General features: G+C 32.8%; 1 protein-coding gene across 2 annotated transcripts in view; it reads right to left on the bottom strand.

Moving 5' to 3' along the window:
- The window catches only part of Trax (Translin associated factor X), a 36,221-nt gene extending 27,066 nt beyond the window's left edge, over positions 1-9,155 (bottom strand). The window contains exon 1 of one of the 2 annotated variants that reach the window (XM_066301688.1): positions 9,077-9,155. The gene's annotated coding sequence lies outside the window, so the exon portion shown is untranslated. Of the gene's footprint in view, positions 1-5,152; positions 5,550-9,076 lie in introns of those variants that run through there. The other variant, XM_066301692.1, reaches the window with a different exon arrangement.
- Positions 9,156-13,248: the final 4,093 nt, after the last annotated feature.

Consider the following 13,248-nt stretch of genomic DNA (forward strand, 5'->3'; position numbering starts at 1 on the left):
TTCGGTCACTAGTTATTTCACTAGTTACACTTGCCGAGTCTCCATTAATTTTTCCAGAACTAATGTATCTTCGCTTAAATTTATTAAGCCCATCGCAAGAAACACCAGAAGCTTTTGTATCATTTTTTGGATTGACATCCTTATGCATTCTGTTCAATTCTATTGCTTTTTCTTTTAATATGTTTCCCGTAATATGAACGTTTTCACTTTTGTTCATAGAAAACCATTTTAGTAAATCTTTGTCTACATTTAGGAGTTTTGATTCATGTAAGCTTTTGATTTTTAACGAGATGAAAAATTGTACGTTCACATACTTTTTCTGATTTTTCCATACGGTCGAAACAGTCCAATTTAGCGCTTCATATTGAGAACAAATGAGCATTTATAAAGCAATTTTGCAATTTATGAATAATTTCCAGTTTTTTATCTATCGTTAATGGTTCACATTTAACTTTCTCTACATTTTTTGCTTAAACCTTTTAACACGCACTGATCAACAAGTCACAGTTACAATATTTCCATGTATGAATACTTGGATTATCGATTGAAAAATGCAAACTCAATGCAATTTCACCTCTTAACGACGGCTTTCTTTAAGTTTGATCTTTTATGCTGACGGCTCCTTTGATATTTAGCCATCGAGCTTACTTGTTATATCCGAATATTTATACGTTTATTTTTTCATATTACAAGTTAAAAATGTACTCGTTCTAAGCGATACCTAGTTATATGCAAGCTCGTTATAAATAAATACCAATGTACAGTAGCCAGGAAAAGTATTCGTACATAAAATAATTAATTAAAAATAAAATTATAACATATAATATTAACATTTTGTATCATGGCCTTTAGCTTTAATAATGTGAAACATCGAGGAATCGAGTTGACCAAGTTTCGTGTTACAAGATCAATCTTTAACCATTTTTCTTGCAAACTTCTTTCTAGGTCGTTTTCGTTGCTGCATTTCACGTTTTCTGAATCTTTTATCTAATTTATACTATACATTTTGTATGGAAGTTCTACCTGACGATTGGGGTGAATGGTTAACATTTTTTGGTACATTCCATGCTAATCATCACCGAATAATTTTCGCCGAATGTTTGGGTTCATTGATTTGGTAAAATGAATAAATTCGAGGGATGTTTCATTTTCAGCACTATGTTTCACATTGTTTTTTAAAATATTGAAATAAACCATTTTATCTTTCATCCCTGGAATGATTACTCAGTTTCCCACTCCAGTGGCTGACACGCAGCCCCACACCATGCAAGAACCACCTCAATGCTTTACTGTTGCTCGCATATTCCTGAGATTTAAAACTTCACCTCTTTTTCGCCACAACAACTGTCGACCATCTGAACCAAATATCTGAATCAAATCATTGAATTGAAATTTTGACAGGACTTTACAAATTGAATGTTTTAACCATGATCTATTCGTATTAAATATGTTTATATTAAACGAATTTTACTGTATATATTAGTGAAATTCAATTTCCTATTTAGTTGATGGTAAATGTTGGCTGCGAACCACAAATTTTATTCTAAAATACTCAACGCATATTTCTGAAATCTGACATTCTATCTATTTTTAGCATTATCAACAGCAAATCGTAAGTTGGTTCGTCATTATTGCAGTCCACACATTATAACTTCTCCATTATATCGAACGAGCAGTAAGTCCAGAAAACATAAACATGCTCGTTTACTAGGGATTTACCGCCTTTAAAACTTTCCCGACCTTAAAGATAGACTCAGTGGAATTCTTTGAAAATACAAATATATCGATTTCCAAGCAGTTAAGACTTTATCAGTCCAGTAATAGTAATCAATTTGCAACTCTCGGTAAAATGAAAGCATTTTAAACATATATTAAGTATTGCTAGTCAAACAATACTTTCCGAGGTGCTAACGATAACAGCTTAATCACCGTTATCTTTCAATTTGCCTTTGCTGGATTTATTAACATTTCACATGAATATTTGCCGAACCGTGTAATAACATGAACATTAAATGGATCGTGTTATAATGTAAACAAAACGGTATTAGCACTAGTCAACAACAATTCTGCGTTTGTTGTTATTAGGTCGCCGGAACTACTAACGAGTATCAGAACAGAATCTCTTTCGGATTAAATGTCTTATCAAGTACATACGTCACATAGATATATTGTTATTGACATAGTTTTATTTTGAGATACGTTAAATTGATTTATTTAACTACTGTATTTGTATTGTATTAAAAAAAAATGTTCAGTTTTTATGATTATAGATATTTAATAACTGGAAACCGTTATATTTTTGGTCTTGCCTCAAGGCCGTCAAATTGGTCTTAAAGCGACAATAAGATGAAAACTCTATGCATTTAAACTAAAATTCACTCAGTCCGGCCCAGAAACATAACAGGAACTTCCATACTCGGTACAGTTTGAACTTTTATGGGCGACATCTATCGAGCGTTATCCTAAGTTATAAAATTGATTAAAGGAATTGTAAATATGGCACTGGGGGTTCCAAATAATATTAAAAATTACCCTCCGTTTTTTAGATTTTTATCAATATCTCCGAAACAATAAAGAATAGATACATAATCCATATACATGTACTTTTTACCTGAATGTTCTCTAGAATACTTTAGTATGTCAATTCACCTTCGGAACACTTTGTATAAAAAGTCGGTATGCAAAAGGTAGTAGTTAGGTACTGCACGATGTTGTAAAAGTACCTAATAAAATAGGTTCAAAGAATTATTTAGTTAGGTTGTGTGTTTATTGTTTCTATTTGTGTTTTATAAAATGTGTTAAAGAAAGTCCCACTTATCATTGAATTCACGAACTGTTTATCACTACCTATATGAGGTTAAATCAATTTAAAAAGAAAAATTGCAAGAAAAATAAACAATTTGTGTTTTGTTTATAATCAATTTCTCTGGCAAAAAAACTGTTTTGCAGGCAATTTGCAGATTTCATCTGTTTTTTATGCAGATCACAGCATCAGCATTTTGATGAATTTTTCACGTTCCAAGCCAATAGAAGTTTCAGTATTCCGCCCAAATTCATTTCAAGAGGAGCATAAGCAAATTTCATGGGCTAATCGAGAGATTCTATCGATCGCGGTTCATTCGAAGAGTACATAAAAAGTAAAAAATGGAAGTTAGGGGGGCGTTATCAGTCTCCACACTTCAACTATTCATAAAAAGAAATACGTATAAATTTTCCAGCGCTCTCCTACTCATACTGGATATGAAATTACTTGAACCTCGGAATAGTTGTGGCAATTATTAAAATTTCTCATATATTTTTGGCATACCTATCATTGGCAATAAATGAATAATATTTACAAAATTTTCAAGACAAACAATTATCAAATGGAAATTTTCACATTTTGTCCTGGTTCCAAATAACATTACCATCTACTGTTAAACACAAACAAATTCTCCCTAAAACTTCTTTGAATGTTTAGAACTTGAAAGAACTTTAAATAACAGAATCATCCAAATTAAGTTCAAAGTTTGATACAACTACTCCATTTTTCAGTAAGAATTATTACGAGACGCTTTGCATATTCGCGGAATGAAACTATAACAATACAGTGTGTTGGCTCACCTCATTAATATTTTCTCCAAAGAAACTTTTGCTAAGGGCCTTATGACTGGTATTGGAGAATTGTGAGAAAAATAACAGGAAAATAGCTTATTTCCAAGAATTGAAGTCAACTGAATTCAACTTGATTCTTCATCAAAGTTTAAATTACATACATATTTATCTGACATTGGCTATCCATCATCACTATGCATGATCTAAAAATCTTCGAAAAATACCTCAATCTCAGTCATGATCCAAAGGAATAATAAATCAAGCCGTATAATAAATACTGTTAATTTATGAAGATAATAAAATCATTGATACAGTACACAAACCCGAAAACTTTTTATAAATCTCTCCGATTTATAAGATTGTTGCTGTTGGCATGTGTGCGGAAGGTTTTGAAGTTCTCGGTTCATGATATATACAATGAAATTTCAAGAGAGTTTGGTAACTATTAAAACAATGTAAAATTCAAAATATTCAACAGTTTCTTAATAGGAGAAGTTAAAAAATTATTTGGATAAAAAAAACGTTTAAAACATGAATTGCAATAAAAGTGTGAAGAATAATTTTTGCGTGCGAATTGTAATAAAAATTGCGTTATTTCCCGTAGTCATTTGGTTGAAATCAATTCAAGCAAAAAGGTTTTAGAAGTTTTTAAGATTTAACTAACCTCAAGTTTCGCCTCAATAAATCAATGCAGAAAGGTAGAGTGCAATGCTATCTATCGGGTCATTTTAGATAAATGGGAAAAGCAAATATCTTGAAATCGAGAAGATTTACAAAAGAATGTTTGAATAAAGTCTGTTTTATTTTCAAGGCTCAACTTTTTATGCTGTGAATTTTTTTTCAAGGTCGAATTCCCCCGTTTTTTAAGGTTAACTTCGTTTTTTTTTAATAGATCCATTTTTTAAGGTTAAAGTTCTTTCTTAACAGTAAAAATGTTTTTACTTGAAAAATTTTTTGCTGAAAGGGATAAACTTCATAACACAGGCGAACTCGTTTGTAAAGAACACGTGGAGACAAAAGAATTTGTTCCCTATAGCCGGACGATCATTATATCCGATTCTGTGTCTGACGATAACTGTGTCCACTTAAAGGTTGGTCCTTTAGGGGTGTAACCTAAACCTAGGCATACGGACGTTAATTTTATACAAGGCCAAATCGTGCAAAAACGACTGCGATTCAGTATGCGGGGATTCCCCGGTGTCGAGATCATCCCGATAAAAAATACTTTAAATCTAGACTACTAAATTCTTCAAGATAGTCTTTAATGTGCATTATTTCGTTATAACCCATCGAATCTGCATTCTTTCTCGAAAGGCGTTCACTAAAACCGATGGTTCATTATAACCCAATAAGAAAAACATATAATTAAATAAACACTTTATGCATTACTGACAATTTCTTCGTTAAAAGCCACCGTTCTTTATAACCCAGTTAACAGAGTTTAAGTGTATTTGGTAGTGAGCATAACCTTCTTGCATAAGCGCTAAAAACACTATCTTAAGGCGGGAGAACGATCCTCCAAAACTGGAAGTATCTTATTCAGCAAAAGGTTTCTCACCCACTTTTTTATGGTTCTTCAATCAATTTTACCGAAAGTTCAACTTGTACCAGATATTTCACTGAAAGTTCACGTTGAAAGTAATGTTCTTTCATTAAATAAGGATTTTCTGTGCTTAATAATAGAATTTTTTACACCTCTCTCGCAACACTAATCGAAAATACAACGCGCTGAGTTACCACTATTTCTTGAGTTTTCTAACGTCTTCCACAACACACAATAGAGCGATCATCCACTCCCTTAAAGTAATTTAGTTTGTTGCTTAAGGTTGACCTGAATTATTTTTTATGATATTAAGGAATATTGATTCCAATATAGTTTATAGTAAAAAGTAAATACTTGAGTTATACTTTATACATTTAAATTGTAAACTTGGTCATATTAACGATCTTCTAATTAAATTCAAATCAAAACAAATATTTTGGGGTTATAATAAAACGAACGAAAGTGACATTTAGGAAAAGAACCGCACTATTATCAGCTTGTCTTTCTCTGTGTGTTGCACATATTCCATCCTTGTTTAGCATTCATCTGAACTGTTTGAGAATCTGTCTTACCTGTACATTGGCACATTGACCGAGTTACTACAGAGCTATCGCTGCATTAAAGAGGTCATCCCCTTTAATGCTCGCTAAGCACTTCACTGTGGAATGTCTGGAATGTTGACGTTACATAATATTTGGAGGCGCCATGTGTTTTCCGTTTATCCGTAATCACCTTGAACTGACCTTCACGGTGGTTGTGAAAGGAAAGCGGATATTTCAATATTAAAAAACGCTTTCAGCCTAAATTGGCGTTTAGCGTAATTTTGTTTAACCATTTCACTTAAAATGAAAATGAATCTAATCTTTTTTTAATTATAAAAGCTGTTAAGAATTTAATTTTTTTTTTAATTATAAAAGCTGTTAAGAAAAAACCTTATTGAAAAAATCGTCGGTATACAAGGGAAGGTGACCAAGCCCATAATTTTACATTCTTTTATTTATAATGCCCATATGCCTTAAATTCAATATTATTTATCAAGAAAAAATGAACAACTCTGAAAATTTAATAAATATCCTATAACTTCAAATTCCATACTGAGCAAGTCTTTTTTTGCGAAAATATGTGCAGAAGAAAATGACTAAGTCCACTTGGTTATTTTCTCTTGTGAGTATTTTGATTTGTATCGGACTTGATTAAATTTATTGACCTAAAAGGACTTAGTACATGTATACTACAAAATACAACACAAGATGAAAGGGGAGAAAAAATAGAATTGCTGAAAATCAAACAATTAAGATACGAAAAATAAAGACAGAATTTTATAACGTGCCGATGCAACCATGAAGAAAATAATAAAATGTTTCACGTGAAAGTTAAAAAAAGAAATAGGCCTAGCAATATTCCAAAAGAAAGCGAGTTAAACAAATATTGTACGGAACCATTGCCTATATCAACTAAGAACAAATATGACTTAATTAAGCTTTATCGCACTAAGGTAATTCCAGTCGAATACCATGGTTGGTACTTAAACTTACCAAGTGCCAATTCCTTGATTGACAACTGTCCAGAACCCTCACAAGATGAATACAATAACAAAGATAAAGAAATTAAAACTAGTTAATAGTGTTTATTTTAAGTATAATATTTTGTAATTTTAAACACTTGCTCTAGAAAATATGTTATTCATAAAAATCATCATAAACTAACTTGATGTACATTAATTGATTTTATAATCATAAGCAAAATATTAAAATATTAATAATTCCAAACTACTATTACTGGACTTGGTCACTTTTTCTTGTATACCGACGAAATATCCTCCTACCAAATGCAAGACTTTACTCTGTACCTCACAGACCAAGAAACTCTCGAATATTCTAAGAGTACTGCTAAAGATAATTTTAAGATATTTGACGAAATGTTACGAATTGCGTCAGATAGTTGACGATGAGATGGGTCGGATGGTCATTTTTTTTTACCTCCTTTACATTCTTAATTTGCATCGATGGATATTTTTGTAATTTCCACAAAAACGATGAAAGATTAGAAAATACAGTCGAATTTGGTTATAAGGAACGCCAGGCGACCATCGGTTTTTTTTGCTATAGCCGGGCATTTGTTATATCCGATTGTAGTACATACATACACATACTATCATGTTCGCCTTAAAAACTCGTATATGTTTTAAAATTATTAATACGGTGGCTATTATTAATTATATATTTTTTTTATGTTAAGTTTGGTCTAGCCACTCAAGCAGCACCACATATTCCGATCCGCTACTCTCAACGTACATAACATCTTTTCTTCCAACCGAACATTTGCGGTACTGCTGGTTAAATGCAACGGGCACTGTTGCTGTATGGAGGACGTAGGGGATTGAGAAAACTAATCACATACCAAGTTTCGCCGCTGGCAAACAAAATATTTGTTTTTCATTTTAAAGGGGTGTAGGGGGTGAAGGGCGATGTTCAGTGAACAACTTCAGTTGATTTACTATAGCCAGAGGGCGAGGTAAACATCGAGCTGCTCGGCGAGTGACGATGCTGTTTTTGCCCTTAAGTATAACACAATAGTTTTATTTGTAAAAATAATTGTGTAAAATAAATAACCATAATTCGCGTTTAGTTCCACATGTCAAAATATGAACGTAAATACAGAGAAAAAACTTCTTGATGCCTCATATTAAAACGTTAACAAAAATTCAATCGATACTGAAATATCCAGTAAATATTAATTCAGGGACCACCAGTTTAATAGATCCATTAAAATGCTGTTTACCCAAGAAAAATAAATTGCGCGTTAAAAAGGTGTGTCTCCATCCTGGATATCTCGTTTATTATGATGTGTTAATATAGTTAGCGCTAATTAGTGCCAAACTAAAAAAAAAATTAATAAAGTGTTATACCGGGTATTGATGAAAAAACGTGTTAGTCGTGAGGAATATTTCAACTGAATTTCGAGTTATATAGTAAATTTCAAATAATTTAAAATAGATTCGATAAACGATCAAAGAAAGCTGCAATTTTAGCTAAAAACAATGGATTGAACATTTTGATTGATTAGAGTTTATCCAGACTTGTGAGAACTAGTCAAAAATTTGGACTCGTAAAAGTTTGGCTACTCCTCTTCATATTACAGAAAGCTGTTTATTTTTGATAGTAATCTTAAAAACAAGATCGATTAATCGCATTAATTCAAAAAGTTTGAATGACTAAAAAACGTTTTAAAATTAAAAGAAACGCTTCAATAATCTTCCTTGGTTGGTTTTTCTGTTACAAACACAATTGCCCGGTGCTCTTTTTTGAGCTTTAATTCATAATATAAAATATTGTATACGTATGCACCAAAGAATCAGTAACACATGTGAGTGTCACCCCGGAAAGGAAAGTAAGAGTTTAAAAAGAAGAGACAGGAATCACCTTTCGATGAGCTTTTTTTTTAGAGAAGACAAAGTCAAAGTTCGAGGATATTCAAGAAAATGCAGTAAATTCATCGAGGTTGTTCAATAATAATGTCAGTAATACAATTCCCAATTAATTAAACAATTAAGTTTATAAATTAGTTCTGGAAACTATGATAAAACTAGAGTTTTGTATTTTATCGGTTGCAGAAAAATACAGAATAATACGATTAAAAATCACAGAGGCTATAAGCAATGAAATTTGGTTTACAAAATAATTCTTCTAAAACTAACAAGCAATCCTCTTTACTGTGTTCGATCGATTTATCCGGGATATAAGTTTTCATCATTCACAACAGCCAAAGGGAGGAAATTCTCAAAATTATTAAAATAATGCATTGACGTCAACCAGCAGGAAATTCTGTTCTGTGGCCGATTTAAAACTTTCATCAAAGTATAAGGTGAAAACAAAACAAATAACTTAATTACTAACATGGAACCTCAATTGTCTATAATTAGCTCCCATGTTTGCTTACCATAATTCCCATGCTTTACAAAGTGTTGTATTTAACGAGTCTGAGCGATAGCCAACCCACTGGTTACTTATATTCAGGGCTAAAATAAACGAACTTAAGTGAACGTGCATCAGTTATAAAGAGTATTTATTAATTTTACAAATTAATTGTTTTATTTCAGTAATTTGCGAACGTTGTTAAGTTATTAGACAAATAAATAATGGAAGTAGTACTAAACTGTTCAATTTAAGGTGCGTCAGCGCTTTTTAATTGCTCTACTTGAATTGCTGCTGTGATGAAATGTACCGCGCTGAATAACTTCTTGCTCGTAAGTTTTACGCATTAAATAGACAGGCGATTTTGAAAAAAAAACAATAGCATAAGTCTCGTCTTATTAGAGAAACTAGATGTTTTCCTCTGATAAAAGTAAGCGAAAATGCCATTGGTGGAATTTTGCCAATAAGTGAGACCAGAAAGTTAGCGACTTACAAGTTTTATTAATCTCGCGCTAAGCTAAAAACGAGATAATATAGTATAACGATATTCTGTAGTATATACTAGGATGATCAAAAACGAAGGTTGATCATTCATTTAAACTTCGCAGGTACTATAAAATCCCGCAATTATTTTTTATAGGTTAGTACCACTGTTTGCGACATCTATACAAAGTTTCATGTCAATATATTCCTGCAGAGTTTCACGTGTTTTTGTAAATACAATAAAGCGAATTTTTCGATTTTAACTATTCCTGATTTTGAGGAGCGAAGAATTTGCATTAAATTTCCTTTACAGAATAAATATTTTAACGCAGAAACTTTGAGAATATTGCAAAAGGCCTTGGGTATGGAATGCTGTGCGGAATCGAGCTACGTTGCGCTTAGAGATACCGCTCTGAACTACGCAGCTCTGCGCAGAGTGGTGCTGACTAGCGCAAAATGTGTTAAAGGAAAAATTTACTCTGGCTTTGTTCCAGTTAACGCACGCCCACACTATTTTAACTAAAATCAACGACCACTCAAGTCAAAACCAAACAGACAGTGTACAACCCCATCCAAAACAAAAGTTTTCCTTTGATGTACCGACACTTGTCGGATCGCGACCGCTCTCGTTGCAGCATCGACTAATTCTGCACGGTTCAGCGCAGATTACCGGTCAAATCTAACGCATCTTGTTGCGCAGGGCAGATTTTAACAGCGCCACAGAGCTGCGGAGTGCGATTGGTTTGCAGCTGCCTTTAGTCTTTAGGATCAACGATCAATGTTTTTTCAGGTAACTGGATTCATATTCTGTGCCGTTAGGACCAGATATTCCTAACACCCTCCCTTCACATAATTTTTTTTGCAAAAAATCACATCACAGTTATTTGAGTTGGATTAATGGCATGTGAAGTGCAAACAATTGTAGAATATACTTCTTGGTTTAGAAAGAACCACCCGTTCAGGGGAACTAGGACGTCATATAGACATTGGAAAATAAATTAAAGTCACCGTTAAATCGAAAAGTTCGGAAACTGCTCGTCAGCAAATCGCTGGTAAGATGAAATCCGTTGCAACCACGAAAATATCCTCTTATATGCATAAAAAGGGACAAATTTATTTTTTCAAATAATACTATACTAAAGGGATAACCGACCAATACATTAGTTTCTTACATCAGCCTCTTTCGGATTTCGAGATATTTGAGGATTAATGGACATAAGCAATTGGAAACAAGTTTCGCGTCACTTGAAAGGGGCAAAATATTACAAGTTCTTGCCCTCACCTACCGTTTTATCTACCATGGGTTATTTAATCTAGAAGTTAACCAGTTATCTCGCCGAAACTTTTTTTCTCGTTACGAACTTAATTTTCCAATGCTCCCAATTCGTTCACAATTCAGATAATCGAAACTAAGATAGGTAGCAGGTTTTAAATAGCGGAAATGCTTAAGCTAAAAACAGGTTTAAATTCACAGTGGTGTAATCCAAATGTTGCAGCAGAAGAACCAAATGATGGACAACTGCCATTGTAATGGGTTCACATTTGTGAAATGCATTACCGATTGAAGTAAACCTTTGCTGTGATGTGAAAATTAAAATAGTTCCTAAATACCTTAATCTTCTGTTAAACGAAATTTACATCGGTCAGTCAATATTCAGTCTTCGGTTTATTCTATAGCAACCATGATAAATCAGTTCCCTGCCGCAAAATAGTACTACAGAAATACCTGTGTGATTCAATTCGACGTAAAAAAAAGATTATTATGTAATCACGGATATATTCAACCCGAAATATGAAAAGTATCCCAAAGGAGATTCCATGAAAATACTTTTGTCTCTGACGTTGCAGAACTGATTTTTCTTCTTGTTGGTGCACAGCTCACCTGACAGCCACTAGACGAATAGACAGTGATAAAAATGCCGTGTTTCAATTTATTTTCTAGTAAAATACAATATATTCATCAAATCTGGAATATGATCAATCAATCTAGATATATGCGAGACCTAAGAAGTTAAATAAAGTTCTCCAGGTTTTCAATGTTTAAAGCGCACATAATTTTAGGATTTCATATGAAAAAAAGTAATAAAAGCGCTTTATGGTATAAAACATATTCTGCAGATACGTCTCCACCTTGCAATTTTACATTCGACGTGGTCTAATTTATGCACATGTGTTATGTACGGGGATTGAATTCGTTGGAAACGTAAGGCGGGTATTTTGCACAGTGACATAATAGTTCGTCTACATCTCCAGGAATGCTTTATAAGTAAATTTTCCTAACTCAGTAAGACACTTTTATTTATGTGGAGTCGAGATTTTTCTTTTTATCGAGCTATTTTGTACGTAAAGGAAGGTAATAAAAGAATCCTGGGATGACATAAAAATATCTAGTTTTCCGAATGAATTTGTGAAAGTGAGGTTTAGAAGGGAACTACTGATGCAGATTCCAAGACGTTAGAAATTATTTGTTGCAAGATACGCCCCAAAGTCATAGCTAAGATAGTTATTTCAATATATATTATTATACATAACTATAATAAATAAATCGGTGAAAATGCTATAACCTACTAACTATAACTTGTGTTTTAATTCCTTCCTTCCCTAGATATTTTTGCTTTATAAGTGTGTTAGCGAACATTAACTATTCAATATATAATTACAAAAAATCATCAAATTAAATATCGCTTGGTTTGTACGAATGTATTAGCCTGACAATTCACCACTCAACATCGGTCTTCTTAAGTACCTAAACTCATATGCCTAGAAGACTCCCCAATTCCCTCAAAAACATGCGAACGTTGACGTAAAGAAAAATATCAAATTAAATATGCGACATTCCTAAAAACAAGCAATAAATCACACGTTGTACTATTAGCTCAACGCTGGAAAAGACCCTTTTTTCTGTTTTTCTAATGTCGGCCACCAACCACAACAATAGTTGTTAGTCAAGATTTCGGCTCGTGGAATTAAGCCTTTCTTTTGGTTATACACATCTCCAGTTTAGATCGGTAAGAAACCGAACAAAGAACACGCTCCTAAAATCAATAGTATTACAATTGAAGAACCACCGGTTCTTTCTAGAAGAAAAATTCTAATGCAATGAAGGCCTTCTGGAACTTTAGATCTTAGGTTACAATTTTAGCCATTAAATCTGGGTATTAGCAGGTTCCTATAGAACATAATTTGCAGCGATATCGAGCATTTTCTACGCCAGACAGGGCATCATATCTGTTGAACGATCAGATAATTTGGATTAGAGAACTCTTCCGAAACCATTCAAAGACTTCTGACTAACGCAATTTTATGTCGTTGCTTTAATGACTTTTGCAAAGTATATCTCAATGATATGCAGTATCGTAATAAGCTATTCTGTTGCATTGATTCTTATATGAAACATTTCAGGTCAGGGATAATTATCGTATTTCTAGAAAAATTGTGCTACTCCAAACGAACTAAGTTTTAACAGGTTAAAAGTTTCTCAAGTTCAGAATTAATTGTAAATTTCCTCGGCACTTTAAAGATTATGGCTAATATGGCTGAATTGTTTTACGTTAGGGCGTAAAAAGTTACATTAAGATGTAAAATTTATTTCGTATAACGAACATAAAACTGCTTTTATAGTATATTAAGTATCAAGGACTGTAAGGGAGCTTTATTGCTCCAAGAAAATGTTTAGATGTTAAGCAGAGCAAGTGCTACAATTGAAAAAGCGAA

This window comes from Euwallacea fornicatus, chromosome 2 (genome assembly GCF_040115645.1).
Source record: "Euwallacea fornicatus isolate EFF26 chromosome 2, ASM4011564v1, whole genome shotgun sequence".
Lineage (NCBI taxonomy): Eukaryota > Metazoa > Arthropoda > Insecta > Coleoptera > Curculionidae > Euwallacea > Euwallacea fornicatus.